Consider the following 10,594-nt stretch of genomic DNA (forward strand, 5'->3'; position numbering starts at 1 on the left):
CAATCAGCATATATTAGCTCTCAGTTCGCAGATTGCACTAAGAGATGAAGGGGTTAATGTTATGGCTATTTCTTGGAAAGAGCTAAGTAGGCTGAACTCGACCTTACAGGCCAGCTCAAGTCTCCTGAAGCCCACATAGGCCCAAGGCCAAGGTTGACAAAACCAGCTCGCACTTCACCTACTCCGAGCTCAGGCCGCGGACCAGGCGATTTCCCATCAACACGTTAAGCTCGTAGACCGCGAACTAAGCAAGCTCCCAGTGGAACTCTCAGTTCGTAGACCGCGAGATCATTCAGCTTGCAGACCGCTCGATCATTTAGCTCGCATAAGCGAGAAGACTGCGGAGTAATGATGGGCTAGACATCATTCTGGCTGGACTGTCCCTATCCAATCTAGGTTCTCTCTCGGCCATTTCTTAGCCCATGACGGTCTCATCCTGGCCCTATGCCAGTTTACAGCAACATCATTGCAACCCTTATTGGGTATTCGTGCGCCTGCCTCAAATCCCATTCGCATTAATGAGAGACAAATCAAAGCCATGCTGCCACATGGGAAACCTCATCGGCGCCAGTATTCAGTCTCATCACTTGCAAAAGCACAGTACATGTGGAGAAGGCATTCCCTCCTACTATATTTAGCTAGGTCTCTTCAGAGCCAAGATACGCTTTCACTCCTTAACTTACTAATACATAGCTTACTCCCTTACTAACTTGGGTGTCGGAGTGCTTACGGGGGCCGGCCGCCGGAGCGCTGACCAAACCTTCCAAATCTCTTTGGTGCGTCTTCTTTTTTCCCTTTTCGCATTCATTTCTCAGAACGGGAAAAATGAATCACGGTCGACTGAATCTACACGTCGACATTTTGGTGCTAGAAAGAGGGATCGCTCTGATCGATAGAGATGCCGAGAGAAAGAAACACCAGAAATGCTGAAGTGGTGACCAATCATCCTGGAAACCATGTTAATCAATTGCTGGAAATTCTGCCAGTCGGGGGCGCAGTCCCAACCACTGCAACTACTTCTGTACCCCCAAGTTTTGGAGCCACCTCTGCCATCCCCGCGTGGGTTCCCTGCCAATCTATGGCCCCTACCCCCGGAATGGAGCCGATACAAGCCTGGATGGAGCGTCAAGAAGTGCTAGAGCGTACAGTCATACAGCTCGCTGATACAGTTAGGACGTTGGCCCAAACGCAAGTTTGGGTAGCCCAAATGCAGGCCGAGGCCACGCCACCCCGGCAACGTGGGAATTCACCTTGAGGAGAAAGCTCGGTCAGGGTTATCCTGGGCTGTGCCACATACTGCAACTCGCGAGACCTCGAGAATAGGAGGCGAGGTGTGCCGCGAGATCGCTATTCGCCAAAGCAAGACAACGGACAGGAGAAGCGATCTCGTACTAGGCAATCTATGGATCAGGACCCCACCGTGGAAGGACTACTGCAGAGGGTCCAACAGCTGGAGGCAAGATACGGGACACATGAGTGAAGAGAGGGCCGCGAAGTGAGGACCCCATTCTCTAGGGAAATCGAGCTAGACTTCTAGCGACCCATATGACCACCTAGATGCTTTCAACCTCCAGGTTGACCTGTAGACTTCTAGCTCGTTGGCAAAATGCCGAGCCTTCCCTACAACCTTGGGAGACATACCTCGGACCTGGCTAAGGATTCTCCGTCCTCGCAACATCTGTAGCTGGGAGAGGTGTCAGAGAAAGTTTATAAGTTAATACAGGTCGCTTAGGAGGCAGCTCGCCTCGACCTATCACCTCGCTGCAGTGTTCCAGCAGCCCAATGAATCCTTGAAGAATTACATTGAGAGGTTCAGGCTTGAAATCAATACTGTTGATAACCCATCGAATGAAAGTACGTTGACTGCGATATCTGCAAGGCTTCAGAAGGATGAGAAGCTCTATGAGAGCATCTACAAATCCCCCGTAAGGGACCTAGGCGAGTTTTACGAATGCGCTGCGAAAGAGGTCAGATAGGATGAGACCTTTTGCTCCAGGAAGCTGGATGGCCAAAAGAATGAGATTGGAAGCACCAGCCACAACAAGAAGAGTGACAATGGCAATGATGATCAGGTCCCTAAGAACTCAATGAACAAGCTAGATTACGAATGACCTGCGCACCAAGGTCGCTATGACAACTACAGTATTTTGTTCGACACTCAGGATATGATCTTCACTATTGAGAAATGTGAGGAGGATTTTGGGAAGCCTATTCCCATAAGGACCCCTAACAGATTCAAAAATAAGGACAAGTCCTGTGCTTACCACGACGAAGTGGGTCACAACACCTCTAAGTGTCGAGCGTTGAAGGACGCAATTGAGGACTTGATCAGAAGAGGCTGCTTGCATGATTATGTGGTACAACTAAAATACTAGAAGTCTTAGCAACCGGCTCAACCAGAGCCTCGTCGAGCTCTAGAGCAGGATTGAGCACCTGCGATCGCATAAAGATGGCTACCATCAACAGCGGGCTACGAAAATTACAGCATGAGGATTTGAGTTCGGTGATATAATGTCGGTGATACCGGGCTGCGCCTTGTTCTTCATAGAGCTCAAAAAGGTAGCGACCGAACACTAGGCCAGAACTGCGAAGGCCCCCACATTATCAAACAAAGCCTGGGAAATGGAGCGTATCAATTGGGATATTATCCCACGTACTTGGAATGCAGAGCATCTCCGTCATTGCTTCCAATGAGCGTAATTGATTCTTACTTATGCTCCAGCTTTCTTTTACAAATAATTCTGATTGGAATTTATTGATTTTCATTCTATAAGCTTATTGCTTTTTACTCCTGTTTGATGTTCGATTGAATGTCCTTAAAATTGGGGCTAGAGATACCATGGTTTGCGAGTTGAGGTTCATTCCTCTTACCCTCTATGCTATGGTTTTTGGCTTATCTGAGCATTCATCTTGATCCTCCCCCAGATAGTGGTGTGCGAGCTGAGAACTATTCATCTTGACTTAAAGTCATGATTTGGAACCTACTGAGCAACCACTTCCATTAATAATCTCGAGCTAAGGGTTCACTAGTTGGGGTCATTTCATCTTGACTCAAGTCATGGTCTGCGACTTATCTGGGTGTTCCCTCTCGACTCATTAAACTTTCAGGAAGCCATGGTATGTTAGCTAGGATTGTAGCACGATCTACCTGGACATATAGCTTGGCGACGCAAGTCAAAGCCATGGTATGTTAGCTGGCACGATCTACCTGAACATATAGCTTGGCAATGCAGATCAATCTCAATAGAATACAACTCATTCACGTTTTCTACGAAGCCATGATGTGTTAGCTGAGATCGCTATGCCATTTCTCTGGACATATATCTTGGCAAGGTCTTCAATATAACCCATATATTATTTCATCACGGTATGCTCTCACTTGCCACAAAATTATAGTCCACGATCTTTTGGACGTCGGCACGGGATGACATAATTTGAAATGATCAGGCAAAAGTCGGAAAGGCAGATCAATAGATCGCATAGCCCGCTTCAATCAGCATATATTAGCTCTCAGTTCACAGATCGCACTAAGAGATGAGGGGACTAATGTTATGGGTATTTCTTGGAAAAAGCTAAGCAGGCTGAACTCGACCTTGCAGGCTGGCCCAAGTCTCCTGAAGCCCACATAGGCCCAAGGCCAAGGTCGTCAAAACCAGCTTGCACTTCACCTACTCCGAGCTCAGGCCGCGGACTAGGTGAGCTCTTATCAACACGTTAATCTCGTAGATCGCAGACCAAGCAAGTTTCCAGCGGCGCTCTCAGTTTGCAGACCGCTGGATCATTCAGCTTGCGGACTGCTTTATCATTTAGCTCGCCTAAGCGAGAAGATCGCGGAGTAATGATAGGCTAGACATCATTCTGACTGGACTGTCCGGGCCCAATCTGGTTTCTCTCTCAACCCATCTCTTAGTCCATGACGGTCCTATCTTGGCCCTATGCCAGTCTGTAGCAACATCATTGCAACCTCTATTGGGTTTTCGTGCGCTCGCCTCAGATCCTATCCGCATTAATGAGGGACCAATCAACGCCATGCTGCCACTTGGGAAACCTCACCGGCACCGGTATTCAATCTCATCACTTGCAAAAGCATAGTACATATGAAGAAGGCATTCCCTCATCCTATATTTAGCTAGCTCTCTTCAAAGCCAAGGTACGCTCTCACTCCCTGACTTGCTAATACATAGCTTACTCCCTTATTGACTTGGGCGTTGGAGTGTTCTTTTGTAAAGGTCGGCTGCCGGAGCATTAACCGAACCTTCCAAATCTCTCTGGTGTGTCTTCTCTTTTCCCTTTTCGCATTCATTTCTCAAAACAGGCAAAACGAATCACGGTCGACTGAATCTGGACGTCGACAAGAACCAAAAAAGAGATGAATAGGCATGTATATATATATATATATTGCGCGTGCTAAGTTAGCTATTATAATTTTTTGATGATTATTGTTTTATGACAAAACTTTAATGTATTACCCTCATGTTACTTAAGGATATGTTAAGATTATCTTGATATCATTTATGTTGAGATTGCCTTGAGAATATATAAGCTCAAGAAACCTTGATAGGTTTATCTTGATATAATATATAAGATTATCTTGACAAGTTTATCTTTTAATATGATTTATTTATTAATGTTCTCTAATGTGTTAAAGATTGCTAAGATCGTCTTTCTCATATGTGTTGACATTTTTTTATCCATGTGTTTCATTTAGTGATATGTTTTTTAATATGTTTCTCTTTAGGGATATTCTGAAGATAATGCATGAGTGTTATATGGAGCTCATAATATTCCAAGTGATCAAAATATGTGGAAGTATTACTCGAAGTTTAAGAGTAACGTGTTTAAGTGTCAATCATCAAGATTTTTGAGTAAATGATCATATACTCAAGTGATGGTACTTGAGTTTTGATTCATAAATTTAAATTATCTATTTTATATTTGATATCAAAATTTTAAGATTCTCAGGTTATGAAATTTAATGGAAGATCATTTAAAATTTTATTAGTTGAATGTTAGATATTCGATAAGCAATACATTCAAATGTTGTTTTATGTGCCTAGGCTAGTATAGTTTCAATGGATTTAAGTAATAAAATTCTGAAATATCTATCTTTCAAAAATTACTCAAAATATGCATTAGTAGTATATGTGTATAATGCTTTAGAGCTTATAGAATATATATCATATATATGATTTGTTTGTCTTATATATGTTTTTATTTTGATAAATATGGATGAGATATCATAATACTCAAGTTGGTGTATCTTTGTGTTATATGTTGTGTTTTGTTATTGAGTAACATATATGGTGCTTAGCGTACATGCAATCTTCTATATGTTCTATCGTAGTCAAGTAGCAAGTAAGTTATTTAACTTATGTGTATTTCATGTGTATGTATTTAATAAGGAATATGTGAATGAATAATTATTTGGGTTGATTGAATTTCTATGAAAAGTGTCATGTTGTTTGCTTAGTAAAATGACATTTCTTTGATCAATAAATGAATATTTTTAGTTGAGTAGCAATCTATGTACTCAATTTATTACTTATTGAAAATCTAGTAAAATTTCATGATATGAGAATATCTTATTATATTGGTCAATTAAAGTTTGGTATGTAATCAAGTGAATGTGATTAGAAAGTTAGTTTTAACCAACTTTCACAAACAACATTTGTGTTTTAAATGTTTTGACCTAATATGTTATGTTAAGTCATATATTAGACATTGTTGAGAAATTGTTTTGATGATGATATTCAAAATAATATATTAAAGATGATTGATGATAGAGTTTTAATCAAGTAAAGTAAGGCATAAGTATTAACCGAGTAAAAATCTCACGTTACTCAAGTAAAATGTTGATCTAGGCTGTTAAGTTTTTGTACTCATTGTTTTAATCAAGTATAAGATCACATTGTAATTAAGTAAACCAATTATGTATAACATATAATGGATTACAAGTTAAAATGTATTTGACTATGTGTGAGTTTGTACTCAACTAAATATTCTTTTGTACTCGAGTAAATTATACAAGTCTATGGTAGAGCAAAAGTAATCTAGTACTAAGTTTTGTATTCTAATAAGAATTTATGTTTAATCGATTTCATTTTAATCCACTCGAGTAAGTGCTAGAAATAATCGAGTATTATTATCTTATAATCAAGTATTTTTCCCTTGTAATCAAGTAAAAATTGATGTATAATTGATTAAATTTAATTTGTAATTGAGTAATTATTTAATATTATTGCAGCATATTAATAATTGATTATAAAAGTTTTGTAATCGAGTAAACATATTAGTTGATTATAAACTATTTGTATTCGAGTACAGACAAAACTTAATCAATTACAAAACCTATACAGTCGAGTAAAGCTCAAACTTAGTTGAGTAGGCCCCAATTTGTACTTGAGTAAATAATATGCTAAAGGTTAAAAATATAGCCATTGCAAGTACATTTAATGTATAGTTTTGACCATTAAAGCTACAAAACTGCTCTAAATTTTTCCTAATTCTTTTATTTTGATTTTTGAATATTCAAATGATTATTTTAAGGAAAGAGAAAACTATTTTTCTACAAATATCATATCTTACATTAAGTATAAAAAGAGAAGATGATGAAGAAACTAAGTGTTGTTCAAATTCATTCTACTACTCCTTAAATTAAAAAGATACCTCAAGTTTTCATCTTCTATAAAAAAATAAAAAAAAAATAAAAAAGAGAAAGAATGAGTTCTTATCTCCTTATCCTTCGAATATCTCTTTACTTTGTGTGATAAGCTATTGTATTTGTTATGTGATACTTTGTAAAATCTTATTTAAGCTTTATCCTATACATTTTTCTATCATGTTTAAAGTTTAAAGGGTTTGTACTTAAGCCCGTAAAAAACATTTGTAAAATGTTTCAGCCGATCATTACAAAAGTTGTGTATTCGATTATTACTGAACCATTGAAAACCAGAGCTTTTAACTGATCCTGAAAAAACTATATTAGATTATTAAAATCCTTAGTAAAAAGCCAATGGAGTGGAGTAGCCTGATTGTGACGAGCCACTATAAAATTTACGTGTTCTACATTATGTGATGCCCCATCCCCACTATCGGGTGTCACCATAACGTCAGTAGGTCCCACTCCGGATGCCGGCTATGCCCTAGCAACAGGGGGATAAAAAAATGACGTGGGCATCCTGGGTGGGGTCCAGGCTTTGCTGCCTCCGACTATCAAGAACTCGAGGTCTAGAACTCATTTGCAACGGAAGGACACTCGAGTCTCGAATCTGACCTGTGCCTTATGAGTAAATAAATAGCAATTAAGGTATAACATAATTTACTCACTCAAGGTATTCATTAAAAGTAACAAGTCCAACTGCGAAATACAAACAACGTTCAACACAACCTCAAAATAATTACATGACAGACACGAGTTACTAGATCATATTCCTATCATGGGTTACTATTTCCATCATTCAGCTGGTCTTCGGCGTACACCGCCTTCCTTTTACCGGACCCCGAACTATCTGTGTGGTTAGAGGGAATGAAATGGTGAGTCCTAGGACTTAGTAAAGGTAATATGCAATGCAGTAAATTATTTAGCATGACATCATAGATAAATATGAAGTGCAACATGCATGCAAGCGTGTCCACCGCACCTATCTCAGGCTCTAGGTGGCCCTTAGTGGTTTCAGCTATGACCTCGTCCTAGGACCCTCATGGTCAACAATCCACTGCCCCATGCCTAGTCACTTCCTCAATATCTTATGCAAGTCATGACAAAAGAAATTTACGCACAAAGCATATTAAACCCTTACCTCGAGATACGTGCCGCCTGATAACTCGTACCGTTGACGCACTTAATTTTCTTAAAAAAAATATTTTCAAAGCGAGGTCAACCCATAATTAAATTTATTAACTATTGAATCCATAAAGTTATTAACTAATTAACTAACTTAAACATTATTCCTTACTAATTAATTTAACTAACTAATAATTAAATTAACTAATTACTAATTAATTTAACTAGCAAATTAAATTAACTAATTAGAATACACTACATCACTAATCAAATCATCAATTAACTAATAGCAGAATAAATTTAAATTGAGCATACCTTACTACTCAGCTTCTTCTCAATTGACGTTCATTCCCTGCCTTCAATTTGTTCTCCAAACTTCTCTATTTATACCACCCTTCACTGAGCACTTTCTTAATTTATATTATTTCATGGCATAATTGGGTAGTCTACTATTTGGACAATATCATTGATATTTTTACCAAGTTCCTAGAGCATTTGCAATATATATTATATTATATAATACTTCTCAAGTGAACCCACTGGATTCACCACAGATTTGGCCATGCATACATATACATATTATAAAGTTTACTTGCACACCATATATCTCAATGCACACATACACATCTAATTTATTATATAATAAAAGTTACATATAAATTTATAAATTATATTCATACTCTCAGTTCAACATTTCACATTACAATTACATCCTCAATATCAATTTTATTTAGATTAAAATATCAAAATTCCAAGATTAATAATTCAAGGTTTACTCGATAAAAGTCAATTTTATCCGTGCGCCTACACGGGATCTTTATTCCACCCAAAAATACTTCAGGGTTGCCTCACTGGCAAAACCGAACCACCCCTAGGGTCCCCTCAACTTCCCAGAGACCCCCCTACGACCATTCGATACCAACATTCATTCGGGCTTATACACAAAATTATTTATTTCCAGTTTGACTATTTCCAGCATCATTAGTCTCATCTCGAGATGCTCACCAATCTCATGCCTTTTTTCCTGAACATCCAAGTCCCAAGGCATTTCTAACCGTCGATTCAACAATTTATTAATTTCCTCAAAATCGCACATAACTCAACAAATCACCTTAAAAATCTATAAACTAATTATTTCCAAAATCAGGGATGTTACACATTATTTATTTTTACATTTCATTTCAGCAAGTCAAGTTTTAATTTTCAGCATTTAAAATTTGCAGTCACAACTATATAATTTAATCTTGTAAAGTTTATTCTCATTTAAGTCATATTTGCATTATAGTTTTTTTAAACACCAAGGGTTAAAGATTTCAATAAACTTTCTTATATCTATTTTTTAAAGATTCTAAAAGGCCAAATAGTTTTTTTTTGCACAAAGAACTTTTAAATCTAAAAAGTTTTTGAAACACCCAATTCACCTACATCTTGGGTATATATTTTTCTTACAGAAAATAAGCGTCATCCGTAAAATATTGACATTATCTATAAGAATCATAATCTTGGTCTATTAAAGATAATTTCATATCTCTTTATATAAATAAGATGATCCTCATTCTAGAAAAGATATGTTTTTGATACGGGCAGAAACTATATTCTACAATTTTCAACATTCTTAGCGTCTGACTTAAGCATTGGAGTTTTGTGCAGAGATCTCCCTGTGTCTTCTAACTGTTTTCTTCTTTACAAACTTAAGTGGCTAGGCGATAACATTCATAATTGTAATACGCTAAAAGCTCAAAGAATGGTAGTATATATTGAGAATAAGTAAGGAATAAATTAACACCAGCCGGATACAATTTGGGCTGAATGTAGGCAAAGAATACCGGGTTAAGCATGTTTGAGTTGGGGATGCTCAAAGATGGGTGACCCCCTGGGAAGTTCGCGTAGGCCCATCAGGGTAAATTATTCTGATTTTTCCTATCGCTCGATGTGAGATGTTACAGCTGGTATTGGAGCTGACCCTTGGTGAATGCGGTCTGATGAGGGCGGGAAGTGGCGCCAGGGCGCGGAGCCCGAATAAGAAGTGGCTCCTGACAGGCTTCTAGGATGGCAGCCTCCAAATAGGGAAGACCTAGGACCAATTGTAAGGTCGCATGACGAGAACGTCATGTACTCAATGGGAATATAATACCCCAAGAGCCTAGAGAAAGGCAATATATATCGAGGATAAGTAATAAATAAAATAACAACATCTGGATACCTTTTAGGTTGAATGTGAGCAAATAACTCCCGGATTGAGCGTGCTTAAGTTAGGGAAGCTCAATGATGGGTGATATCTGGGAAGTTCGCGTAGACCCATCAGGGTAAGTTGTTTTGGTCCTTCTTATCGTTCGATATGAGATATTACAATAATTAAATAAATTCATTATTATATCTTGACAACAATACTTAAGATCATATCATTCAAAAAATCGACAGTTCATCATCTAAAAAGATAAAAATAAAAAAAATCAAGTAATTTTATTCATAAAAACTTTTTTATAAAATAAAATAAATAATAATAATAATAATAATATTTTTACAAACAAATACATTGCAAGAGTAGAATCTTCTACTTGAATTACTGATACTCTAAAATAATCATATCGGTACCTTCATACCAAAGTAGCAATACCTAACACGCCCCTCATAGTAGAAGTCAGATTAATTGATATTCCAATGTTGTAATGATACAGTGGAAATACTTGAAGTTGATCTCAGGTGAGTGCATCGATCACGTGGTCTTCAATTTTGACTGGAGGAGAAAGAAATTAGAACTTTTCTTTTCTTTTATTTTTTTTCTAAGGTTAACAACGCGAGTAAGTTATG

The sequence above is a fragment of the Diospyros lotus genome, chromosome 10, assembly GCF_014633365.1.
Source record: "Diospyros lotus cultivar Yz01 chromosome 10, ASM1463336v1, whole genome shotgun sequence".
Classification (NCBI taxonomy): domain Eukaryota; kingdom Viridiplantae; phylum Streptophyta; class Magnoliopsida; order Ericales; family Ebenaceae; genus Diospyros; species Diospyros lotus.